This window comes from Betta splendens, chromosome 15, assembly GCF_900634795.4.
Source record: "Betta splendens chromosome 15, fBetSpl5.4, whole genome shotgun sequence".
NCBI lineage: Eukaryota > Metazoa > Chordata > Actinopteri > Anabantiformes > Osphronemidae > Betta > Betta splendens.
The window spans coordinates 1,082,831-1,096,172 of NC_040895.2; positions in this window are offsets into that span (position 1 = coordinate 1,082,831).

Sequence of the window (13,342 nt, forward strand, 5' to 3'; positions counted from 1 at the left end):
GAAAATGTAAAAAACACCTGAGTGAGTTACAGATATAACCGTCAACATTGAACTTTTATTGCTTATTACCAGCTCAATGATAAAGTCATTGCTACTGCAGTAGGTGTCATGGAACATGTTGTGGTTTTGTGTCATTTCTGTTTTCATTTTGAAATCCAGTTCTCATCTAGTCTTGTTCTGGTTTATTTCCTGTCACGGTTCCGGACTCTTAAGACGCTCTTCACGCCCCTTCCTGTTTTATTTTGTTGTTACTTCCAGTTGTGATCAGTCCTGTTTAGTTCCTGCTTTATCTACTTTATCATGGGATTCACCACCTGCACTCAGTCAGCCATTACACTCTGTATATGTAGACTGGCACTCACCTCCAGTCCTTTGCCAGATTGTTATGCGTTCATGTCAACTCTCCAGCATTGTAAGTTTGACCCGTGTACTGAACTATGTTTCTGTCTTAACCCAGTCTTGCCTGCTTCCTGTTTTTTTGTACTTTGACTCTGCCTTGCAGTTTTTGGCTACTGCCTGGAACCGACTACTGTTTGTCTGATCCCTGCTGTGCTGTTGGCTCTCCCTACCTGTGTATCAACCTTTGCATGTCTGACTATCGTAGAGCATTAAAGCCTCAATCTAAACCTCATCTCTGAGCTGTGCATTTGGGTCCTACACACCGCGTGCCCTAACAGTAAGTTTGAAAGACGTTCAATTCTTCAATTTAAAAAAACAGCTTTGTTTCAGTGTTTGGAATACTGATGCTACCTGCCAACCACCTGTGTGGGGCCTCTGTGCTCTCCTCCAGACTGACCTCACACCCTCTGAGCCCTGGTCCACCAGCTCTCCTTCAGGTTCCCACCACTGGCCTATCCCTATCCTGCCGCTGTCCCTCAGTTCCTCTCTCTGAGAACACTCACTGTCGTCCAGGGAGCTGTTTGTGTTGTATCCACCTCTGTTCTTCAGTGGTGGCTTTCACCTTCCACCAGGTGATAAGTTCAAAAACGGATTCAAGCTTCTGGCCTGTGCAGTGAACACTGTCTCCAGCAGGATTACCACTCACCCATATGGAACAATGAATCTGCACAGCGCCTTCAGTATTCACATTCCAAACCCTGTTCTTCTGCCAAACATCTGGACCCCTGTCCAGAAAGCGGGGTATGTGACATGCCCAAGTAGGTTTGAGGGTAGGTAATTTTCTGGGTATGTATGTAACTGGAGCAACTTAATCTCTGAACACAAACTGCTCCGGAGCAGGTTATGTTCAGAACTTAACAAACCGCGGGACTGCACTTACCACAGAAAGCATTCTGTGCGTAGCTTTTGTGGTTTTGCGTGTGTAGAGCCATTCATACCGTGTGTCTGGCACTGAAACCTGCCCACTTTTGTACAGTTCCCTAGCCACAAACCTCTGTTATTAAAGGCGAATTCCACAAAGTGCCAGGTTTGTCCTTTCTATGGTAATCTATGGCACATAGTACATACATCTCGGACATACTGCACACATGCACACAATATTTGATGCAGCCCATCTCATCACTGATGTTGAAGCCAAATGACTAGGATCAGTACATGATTCCAGAGTTTTCAGAGAGTCATAACTATGCTACAAGTTTTAACAGGGTGTGTTGTAAGTTCTTGTTTTTACTGTATTGTTTTACACATTTTATTTCAATCATTACTGGACTCTACAGTGTCAACTTGCTGGGGGACAGAGGGTTCCCTTGTCTGCCCTATTTGATGACACCGTACCCTGAACCTGAACCTGGACCACAGACACGGTTCAACTGGGCCCACAGCAGAACACGGCCAAGGTGGAGACGACCACAGGCATCCTGAAGGCGAGGTTCCATTGTCTACGTGGCCTCAGGGTCAGTCTATTAAGGCCATGTGACGATATAGTGGATTGTGTTGTCCTTCACCACATTACCACAATACGAGGAGAGACACCCTCCTTGTCCTGCTGAAGATGACCAAGAGGATCCAGTAGTGAACCAAGTAGACCACAGAGATGGAACACTCTTAAGGCACATGATTTGTCAGAATCAGAAGAGTGGTCTACATTTCTTCATGTCTTAAAAAATAAAATGGGCTATTATTTACATTGCTTCAAGCACCTACACTTCAAATTTTAACAATGTTCAGATAAAGTCCTAACCTTAAGGCGATGCTCCAGGATTTTGATTTCGAGTTTAACCTTTTTGATGGCCAGTCTCTTCTCCTCTATTTCGAGCTGTATAAGGTCCATCTCCAAGTCATTATTTTTGATTTGTTGTTGAAGATGGACCTTATACAGCTCCTTTGCTGGCAGCTAGGAAGGCATTAAGAAGGGAATGTTTATGTTATAAAGTCCTATATTAAACATTATGCGATGCAAATAAAAGTGAATGCTCCATAAATGTAGTGAACAGATTTGATTTATGGTTTGGTGTGTTTGGGTCCCACCTCTACTGTATGAAAGCCTCTTTAGCCACGAGAAGATTTGGTCCTGCTGTTGACTTGAAGCTGGATTTTTTTTGGTATGAAATTGACAAAACTATCCCCCTCACTGACTTACACTGTCTGTAGTTACTGTAATTTACTGATAAACTGCTACTCACTGCCAATAATAAACTAATAATGTAATGTGTGGAACATAAGTGAACAGCCCAGTAGGTCACACTAGGTTTTAAGTTTTGGCCTTTGGTCCCACCAAAGCCCTGCACTGTTTCAGACTCTGTAAAAGATGTACTTAAGTACAAATTGTTTTGTATTTGCTGATTTATTTGACTCCCTTCATGTTCCTCTGGTCCTAGAACACCTTGCTAACTAGTCAGCTTTGCCTTATCATTGATCAGCCCCCTATCTCTCTGTAGCAGCTAGCATTAAACCCCAACCTGCTCACTTGCCTGACTCTCCTCCATAGGGTCAACCATTGCTGCCCTTCCGGGCCACCTAGCATCACATACCAACCTGCTCCACAATCAACTCCCCAGGGACATTCTCCACAACCCCTGGTATTCCAGCCTTTCAGAGACCTACCTCACAGCTCACCTCCTGTAAGTGGTATGCTTCAGGAAACTACCCCCCACCCCCATCCAGCAGCTTTCGCCTTGATACCACTCTCTTATCTCCATCCCACTGGACCCACTGCTGCTGCATCACTGCCCCACCCATAACAACTTTTGTTCTTTGCCAGGTATGCTCATTATAAGTCGACATTAGATGCAGTCAGATTTATGTAATTTAGATATAACAACATAACTCAGTTACATGCAACAGTTTGTCAAGGCATCATTTTGAGAAGATAGTGGGTTTGATTGCCTTTCTGTGTGGAGTTTGCATGTTCTCTCCGGGTTCTGCAGCTTCCTTCCATGGTCCAAAGACATGCATTTGGTTGAATGGTCACTATGAATTGCCTGTAGGTGTGTGTGTGAATGGTTGTCTGTCTGTCTGTTGCCCTGCGATGGACTGGCGACCTGTCCAGGTGTACCCCACCTCTCACCCAAAGACAGCTGGGATAGGCTCCAGCACCACCTGCGACCCCGCATGGGAATAAGCGGTAGAAAATGAATGGATGGATGGATAGATGGTGGGACTGAAAACCTGATAACACAGACCCAGCACTCTATGCCACCATGCGAGAAAGCCTTTGGATTTAAATCTGTTTGCTATCTCTCTTTTTTTCTACGCTTTTCCTGCACTCAGAGGGCTGCTGTTTTCCTTCCAGCTGCATGACTGACAGCTCCCTATCGGTGCATTTATCATCTGCATGTCAGGGACTTTCAGAAACCCAATTTTAAGATGACTGATAGAAGCCAGTCAACAATAAAACCAAGAGAAGGTGAAGAGAAAGACTGAGCAGACAAACGAAACCTCAGTGGAAGAAAAGTGCTGAATTGTTTAGATGCTCTAGGCGAGATCGTGATTTTTTGCCCTTCTCCGGGCACGTTTATGCACGTTTTTTTCTGCAGACTTGGAGACCACCTCCGCCCTCCCAACAGGTGGCGCCCTAGGTGACCGCCTAGTTTGCCTATGCCCAGAGCCAGCCCTGAGTAGAGGTACAGGTACATGTCATTTATTTGACATGACTAACTGGGCTGTGCATGTTTCATTGGTGTGTAAACAGACGCTTTCACACAGTTTGACCCACCACTAGCTATTCTACCATATAAGGCATAGTGCCAGATGGGTCTAGTGTTGTTGACCTCTTGAGAAGCATCCAATGGGGGGGAATCTGTGGCTCCTGATCGAGGATTGGGGAGAGACTGGGAATGCCTGGCCTTTGGTCTGAGCCCTGAGAGCGGAAGATTAAACTTCTAGGAGTTCATAGAAAAACTCCCTGCTCACTCTGATCACAGATGCTCGCTGTTTTAATTTCCACTGAGAATGTGACAGGTCAGAGGCAGTCATTTTTGTCTTTTCTGAGGTGTGTTCCCTTGTGGTATTACTTCATGTTCCTGTCTAGTTTATCTTTGTCACTTACACCTGGTTTTGATATTTAGTATTTAAACTCACATGTTGGGTCATTGTACACTATTACTATTAAAAATCTCATGTTCCCTGTTACCTGGTCAGTTGGTTAAACCATGTCACAGCATTTTCTCTTGTTTCAGTCTTCTTAAGGTCGCTTTGTCTCTGTGTTTGCTTCTTTAGTCATTACTGTTTATATTTCTTTCTTAGTAGTTGGTTTCATTGTCAGTATTTTCACCTACGTTGCAGTGATTCGAAGTTATTGCTTTAAACACAGTTGCTGGCCTTGCAGTGGTTTTCTAATAGTTTATACTTCCCTACATTTTCCTGTCTGTTTTTCATAGCTTCACCTTGTTTATATTTCTTGACTTTTATTCTATTCAATATTTAATGTTGTTAAGTCTTGGGTCCTCCTTGGGTGTTTGCCAAAGATCCCAGCAAGGGAGTTAGTAGTTAGTTGGTGGCCAGATTCTGTTAGTGGGTTCATCCGCTCGTCGGCCTGTCCATTGTGTTAAATAGTCTGTCTTGTCCAATATGTAACAGAGGGAGATCAACGTTGGCATTGATCAATCAAGTCACTCCATACGCTTTCAGAGAGATCCTGAATGTCCAGAAGAGAAAACAGCGTTCTGGTCAGCATCTACATTCCACCTCAGGCCTGTGTAACAACAGCAATACAGAACCTGCCTGACCACATAATGATCACTGTCTGCTTCACCTCATTCCAACTTCCAGGCACAAATCTAAAACCTGTAAAAAACCTGTAGTCAGGACAGTAAAAAGGTGGACGGAGGAGTCCAAACTGGAGCTGCAGGGCTTCTTTGAATTTACTGACTGGGAGGTTTTTGAAGCCGGAGCGATGACACTGTGACATCGTACATCAGCTTTTGTGAGGACATGTGCGTTCAGACAAAAACTGTACCCACATTCAACAACAATAAACCATGGTTTTTACCGGACTTAAAGAAGCTGCACCAGGCCAAAGAGGGAGCTTACAGAAGTGGTGACCTGTACAGGCAGGTCAGACACAGGCTGACAAAGGAGGTGAAGGCGGGAGATATGGAGAAAGGCTGCAGAACAGCCTATCAATAAATGAACCTGCGTCAGTCCGAGACCTGCAGCACATCAACTAAAGGAACCACCTCACACCTCCCGGCCCCACAATAGGCTCACTCACACCCCCCAACATTCACACCCTCCCGTCATTAGACCCCCTGCCGGCACTGAGGATTTGTGAAGGAGATGTCTCATCATGGGTCAGCCAGAAAAGCCCCCGGACCTGACGGTGTTTCCCCCAACCTGCCTCAGAGTCTGTGCTGACTAGCTGTCACCGATCCTCATAACGGAATCACAACATCACTGCTGATCCCACACACCCCACACGTAAACTATTTAAACTCCTCCTCTCTGGCAGACGCCACAGAGCCATAGCCACCAGATCCACCAGACGCAGAGTCAGCTTCTTCCCCCAGGCTGTGTCCGAGCTGAACTCCATCACATAGAGAAAGGACTCAGTAAAAACATGTGGTGCAAATTTTATTAATTTTATTCTGTTCTTTATGCAAATAATGTATGTATATAACTGTAATTGATATGTAAATAATTACTGTTTGGTATGAGAGTATGAAAAGACGGAGTCAGACCGGATGCAATTCCTTGTTTGTTTGTCTGAATAAAAACGATTCTGATTCTTTAGTACAACAAAGTTCATAATTGTTGAATCAACTACTTAGTTCCTTGTCGGGTTCCCTAAAATTACTGTTGTTGAACTATTATACGGTACTCTACTATACCACCACTACTATACCATGTTGAACTATTAATCGCGTTAAATTAAGTGTTTTTTGCTCTCAGATTTTTACAAATTCTACATGAAATTTCAAATATACACTTAAATACAAAAACAGAACAAGGATTTATAATTTATTACATGTTTTATTTTATGACAACACAACAACAGTTGTACAACAGCAAACCGTCAAACAACAGAAGTTTAATTTGTGCTTCATGTCCATCCATCCATTTTCCAAGCTGCTTATTCCCAAATGCGGGACGCACGTCTTTGGACTGTGGGAGGAAGCCGGAGAACCCGGAGAGAACCCACTCAAACACGAGGAACTGCTTCATGTCTTTAAACCTAATTTTAGACCACTTCTAAAACTATTTGTTTTAAATAAAAAAGTACCTAAAACATTCAAACATTTTAGACACATAAGTTTGTGGCATAACAAATAATCTGTTTGAAAATAATTTAATCCAAAGCAGAATGCTATTTTACATCAAATGGAAAAAAAAAAACACTGTTTAAGAACCACTAACCTCAAAATATTTAACATAAATATCCATGTGTTGCTTTATTCAATTAAAACAAAAATAAAATGCCCAAGATTTTAAACTCAGTAGGGGAACTCCATTGTAGCAATACAACAAATTTACACGAGCTCACTTGCTCTCAATGCTTGTAATAACACCTTGTTGTAAGAAGATACAATGCATAACTCCAAAAGTGCATTTGTTTGAAGAGCACCAGTGTTGCTAAGGCTTCAATTTTTATAGTGTGAGAGATGTGCCTAGTATAACATCCACTGTCCATAAGGGAAAGGATCTGCAGAGATCCAACAGTGCATTTGGCCTGTATTTGTTGCTTGTTTTTGACAGCTGAACCTAAAGTAGTGGTAAAATCTTCAGTAGGACATCAAAAGTGCATTTGAGCTCTGGTGGGTATCTTAGGTCCAAACAGTAAATAAGACCAAAAAGGAGTACACAAGCCAGTGCAATGTTCCTCAAGTTAGTTAGGACTGGTTAACCATCGATGAGGATACCAATTTCAGCTGGGTCATCATCTGGCGGCGTGCCTTCTTTCAGTATGACATGCACTCCCATCACTGTGTGTGATGTGCCTCAAGTGTCTCAATGAGTCCTTTGAGAATAAATAAAGAGGTCACATGAAGAAAAATACATTTTTAGGTGCATTAGCATGACTCAAAAACCTACCTAAACATGGCAAATGAGTATTTTAAAGACATGTAAAAAAACAGCAGTCCTCATAGGCCTGTGTCCTTGCTGGTTTTCATACTCTTTCTCTACTGATTATATATGAACAGGTGTGTCAGTTGGCTTATCCATCTGGTGAACACACCTGATCTAGGTAGTCAATATGAACAAGGGAAGGGAGGGTTAGAAAACCACTAGCTAGCTAAAGAGTATGCGGAAGCGCCCAGTGTTGATGCCCGTCTCCGCCTAGTGAAACTGGCCCTCGAAATACTGGAGGACGAATTCTGGTGGCTTGAGTACCCCGGGGTGCAGGCGTTCTATAACAGACTCCGGCGAATGAAGAGGGGTTTGGCACACGCCCTGCGTGCATCGTCCGCCTGTGTCCCCGCAGCTGCTCCTGCCGCCATTCTGTCGGCGTCCGCTCCCGTTCTTGTCGCCGCTCCGGCGGTTCAAGCCCCCGTTCCTGTCGCCGCTCCAGCGGTTCAAGTTCCCGTTCCTGTCGTCGTTCCGGCGGTTCAAGCCCCCGTTCCTGTCGCCGTTCCTGTACCCGGCAGAGGATCTCTCTGGTTCCCCGGCTGACGGTCTCACGTCAATAGCAGGCTTCCCGGACAGCATCGTCCAGTGCATCCGCGTCCAATGTACTCCTCCAGTGTTATGCCTTTTCGCTCACCTCATGAACACCGCTGATTCGACAGCTGACCAGCGCACAAGGGAAGACCTGTTTGAGGAGGCAGCCGCTCTCATTGTTAGGGGAACCTGCATTGCGAGAGACCCTGCAACTCCCAGGGTTGCAGCCACATCAGTTCCTGCACCTCAGCCAGATCAGCCATGTCACGCTCAGGCTCCAGTCCAGTCAAGTCACGCTCAGGCTCCAGATCGGCCATGTCACGCTCAGGCTCCAGTCCAGTCAAGTCACGCTCAGGCTCCAGCCCAGTCATGTCGCGCTCAAGCTCCAGCCCAGTCATGTCATGTGCAGGCATCAGTCCAGCCTTGTCCCTGCCAGGTGGCACAACACATCGGTCAAGCTCAATTCTTGCTAGGTCAGGCCCGACATCTACTTCGTCGAGCTCGGCAGCTGCACGCAGCCGCGTCGGCTCCAGAGAGGATGCCGTCCCAGTTCCTGTTGGCTACGGTCAGGACGCCGTCCCAGTTCCTGTCGGCTACGGTCAGGACGCCGTCCCAGTTCCTGTCGGCTCCGGTCAGGACGCCGTCCCAGTTCCTGTCGGCTCCGAAGAGGTCCTTCCTGTTCCTGTCGGCTCCGAAGAGGTCGTTCCTGTTCCTGTCGGCCCTGAAGAGGTCGTTCCTGTTCCTGTCGGCCCTGAAGAGGTCGTTCTTGTTCCTGTCGGCCTCGAAGAGGTCGTTCCAGCTGCCGTTGGCCTCCAGGAGTAGGTCGTCCCAGCTCCCGTCAGCCTCGGGGAGGTCCTTCCAGCTCCCGTCGGCCTCGGAGAAGTCGTTCCTGTTCCCGTCGGCCTCGGAGAGGTCGTTCCAGCTCCCGTCGGCCTCCAGGAGGAGGTCGTCCCAGCTCCCGTCGGCCTCCAGGAGGAGGCATCGATCACATTTGCTTCAGTTCCTGGTGGTCCGGCTCCGGCCACGTTCGCCTCAGTTCCTGGTGGTCCAGCTCCAGCCACGTTTGCCTCAGCTCCTGGTGGTCCGGCGTGGATCATGCTTCCCTCACTACCTGAGGGTCCTGCGTTAGCTGCGTTTACCCTGGCACCTCGTCTGGTTCCGTCTCCACGCCGGTCCTCGTCTCCGGTCCTGGCTCCAACGTCACGTCTGTCCTCATCTCCGGCCCAGGTTCCACGTCCGTCCCGGCCTCATTTTCCGATCTGGTGGACCCGCCCCCGGCCATCGCTGCCGCTTGGGTGGCGCTGCCTCCTTCAGGGCCTCCCGCCTCGGGTCCGCCTGTGTCACGGCCGCTCGCCTGAGGGACACCCTCTCCTGCCACAACAATGGTACGCAGCCTTTGCCGTTGCCGACCGCCGTGCCTCCTTGGTCTCCTGGAGCGTCGCCGGTCTGGAGAGCACAGGCGCATGCGTTGGGCCACTGGACGCATCATGTTCAGGTGCCGGCCCTCTAGGACTCAGGCCTTGCTCTTGGGGACGGATTGTGCCTGGCAGCTGCGCGGCCGAGACTCTCCTCACCACCAGCCTCCTTGAGGGACTATCTGGACTTTGTAGTTTCTGGTTATGGACTTCACCCTCATGGACTCAGTTATGTTCAAGGCAATTCATGCCTTGTGTTTTGATCTGCTTGTGTGCCTTGGCAGGGGGTGGATTCGGTCCCTCCTCCTGAGACCACCCTCCACTCGCCCTGGTTTGGGGGGCCTCCGTGGTTGCCGTGGTAGACGCCCTAGGGGGAGGGGTACTGTCACGATCTGGGTTTTCTTTCCTTGTTTTATTTTGAAGGACTTTCTGTTTTACCTTAGTTGTAATGTTTGGTTCCAGTTTCCTGTGTTATTTTGTAGTACTTCAGGTTTCTGTTTTCATCTTGTTAGTTCCCGCTTCACGTCAAGGTCTCATTACATGCACCTGTCTCATAATAGTCATCACTCACCTGGCTACTTAACCACCACCAGTCACATCAGTCATTCGCCAGATCGTTGTATGCAAGTCATCACGTTCCAGCTGTTACCAGTTCAGCTTACCTCATCATTGATCCTGTTCTGTATTCCTGACCGCCAATTTCTGCCTGATCCCAAATGGTATTGTAACCTCGCTTATTCTGTTGCTGAGCCCTGCTTGTTTCTGAACCTGATTACGCCTGCTGTTCTGTTACGGAAATCTGAGCCTTCTCGTGTTGACCCTCGCCTGTTACCGGATCTGATTACGCCTGCTCCCTCTGTACCTAAATCCTGTGCTTGCCTGTGTATGACCTGGACTGTCTGTGAGTTTGATTATTGCATTAAACCATTGGTTTTGCCATCTACCTGCTGTCTCCATGCTGTGCATGTGGGTCAGATCTCAGCCGTATCATGACAAACTACTAGCAACTCAGTGTAATTAAGGATTTGCAGGCAGGCAGGCAGGCAGGCAGGCAGGCAGGCAGGCAGGCAGGCAGGCAGGCAGGCAGGCAGGCAGGCAGGCAGGCAGGCAGGCAGGCAGGGACCAAAAAGCTGTTCATGGAAAACAGGCATAACTTTGCTATAGTTCAAGTACATCAGCCTCATCAGGCAATCTGTTTGATGGCAAATGCAATGTCATTATGCAGCACTCAACTGATACTGATGATGTATTAGTTACCACAAGAGATGTTACGTCATCAGAAGACTGTAAATGAGATGTTTCTTAGCAAGTGTGACCGGTATGTTTTTTAAACAATTGGTATGGTGAGCAATCTGTTTAAAAATGTGTTTTGCTTCAAACCTTATTGTCCACTTATGTACAAGAGGTACAAAAAGGTGAATCACGAAAGGGTAGTACTCTAAATAATCATGCTTTGGGAGAAGATTTATGTTTGAAAAAAGCTCTAATTTTGCATTCAAGATATGAGATGGATTCATCAAAAAGGACAGGAGTTGCAACAAGACAACAAGTATGTCTTTTAGATCAGAAATGGCATGCCAGACAGGTTCATCCTCTGGAATGACAGGATCAATAATGAAAGGCAATAATCAAAGCAAAGCCCAATTTTCATGAGCATTTCCTCAGATATTTTTCCTTCCTGAGAAAGTCTGTGGTATTGGTTGGGGACGATTAGTTCTATTTCCCTATTTGTACCCAAAAGTTTGGATCAAGCAGTTACGCTTATCTAATATTTTTTTTGATCAAAACAGTGAAACAATGAGCCAGCTCCACTAGTAAATACCCCCAAATAAATAATGTACCATATCTGGGGGATAACCTGCAGTGACATGGAAATGACTGAGATTCTTACTTAAAACACAATTCTGTCTAAAGTTCCCTGCACATGCAAAATTCACTTTTTGGACACTTTTTTCCTGCCACATTTCTATGACTCTATCTATGCTTCTATGACTATGACCCAGTTCATGTTAAGACACTCCTGGTGTGTTAGAAGTACACTCTCTACTTATTTGACATTTTGCTACTTTAATCAATCCGGTCCAAAGCGATCAGTTTCAAATTTACCTAATAGTCTACGTCTAAAGTTTTAGACCACTCACAGAAGCAGCTCTGGCCCCGCCCAGACAAACCTGGACACCGCAATTTACTGCAACAATGTGTTTCAGTCACTCACTGTGACACAAACTGACATGGGGCCATTAGTGTTCAGAAAGTGCTCTGTTGTTGGTTGTTCCTACCAGCATTGCAACATTTTTATTTTACCAGCGGAGCAAAAAAAGAGAACTTTATGGATTACATTTACTGTAAATGGACTAGTGCCGGCCACACTGCCTAAAAAAATTATTCCTTTGTGGACACCACTTTACCTCTGACTGCTTCGACAATGAGGGTGCATTTAATGCTCGGTTTGAGGTGAAGAAGGGCTTGGTTCCTACAAGACGTGATCCACTTGCTGCTTCCCCAAACGTAAGTACATGCTTGATACTTATTTGATGTATGTACTCCAGACGTTTCTTTGGTTATAATCTAGCATTCCTCCTGTGTAAGGAATGTTAATGGCTAGAACAGTTGCTAACTGTAACTGCTGCTAACAGTGAGAGAGAGAGAGAGAGACAGAGACAGAGACAGTGTTGCAAGGTGCTGCCTTGCAATTTGCCCCTCCAGCATTTATCTGGTTGGAATCGTGTGATATATGGTACTGAGGTCATTAGCTGCTAACCACTAGCGTAAGCAGCTGGCGCTAGCCCTTCACATTACGTTCAGTACAACTTGGCACGCCACTGCAGGCTGTGGACACGCGGCTACCTTGTAGAAAAGTTTTTGCTCACCTCAGGAGCAAAGGTATGTACATTTAACAGCAGTATGACAATTTGTTGGCCAATAGGCAGTTTTATTTGACAGAGATTTAGCATTTCACATTTCAGTAGTTGTGGTATTCATAATCTGATCTATATTATTGTCTATATATTTACTCTGTATGCATTTGGTCAACTTAGATTAGGTGGAAAAGCTGATGGAGACCATCTTCAATAAAGTCCTGCTGGACCCAGGTCATTATATGGAGGACCTTGTAAACATCCCTGTCCCACCGCCCTCTGAGCAGAATTTGAGCAACCTGACAGAAAGGAGGTCATTAATGTCATGCTAAGATTTAACAAACCAGCACTATAAAATAAGTTGAAAACGTGTTTGCTCCACACACCATTAAAACTGATCTAACTACCTCTACATATTGTTTACATTTGTAAAGGTTGTGAGGTACATAGGAAATACTGGACATTTCATTGATATACTATTCTATTCTAAACTATGCTTTCAACCATTAATCCTACCCAATAATTTGTGGTCTGTTTACTACTACTTTTTTTCATTAATCTATAAGGCTACTCCACCTTCACATTGAACTGTGAAGGTAACTTATCCAGCATTATAGTGCTGGTGCATTGGTTGACAATAAAGTTGGCTTTGACTATTGCTGTTTTAATGAACTCTTTTTTATGAGGGAAAAGAGACAAATGTTTTATAATATTTCAACTTTTATTGAGGTATTGTCATGAAAACAATAAATTTAGGTATTTCACAGATGGTCTAAGTCCAACATAGGTGCCTTGTCCCTCAGGAAACACTGCCCTGATCCACAAGATCAAGGATGATGGAACGACAACTTAGACTCTTCACCCTAGTCCCCTGTTATGGCAAAAATTGTCTCTTCCTTATTTCTATGTCTCTTCCTTACTTCTATGCAGTTATTATATGATTTATGACTTATGTTCTGCAATTAATATCTTATGTTTTGTCTTACTGTATGCATTTGACATTTCACCTAGATTGTTCAATGGTTGTCTCTGCCTGATAGACTCTCAACTCTAGCTCCCAAACCCAAGGTCGGG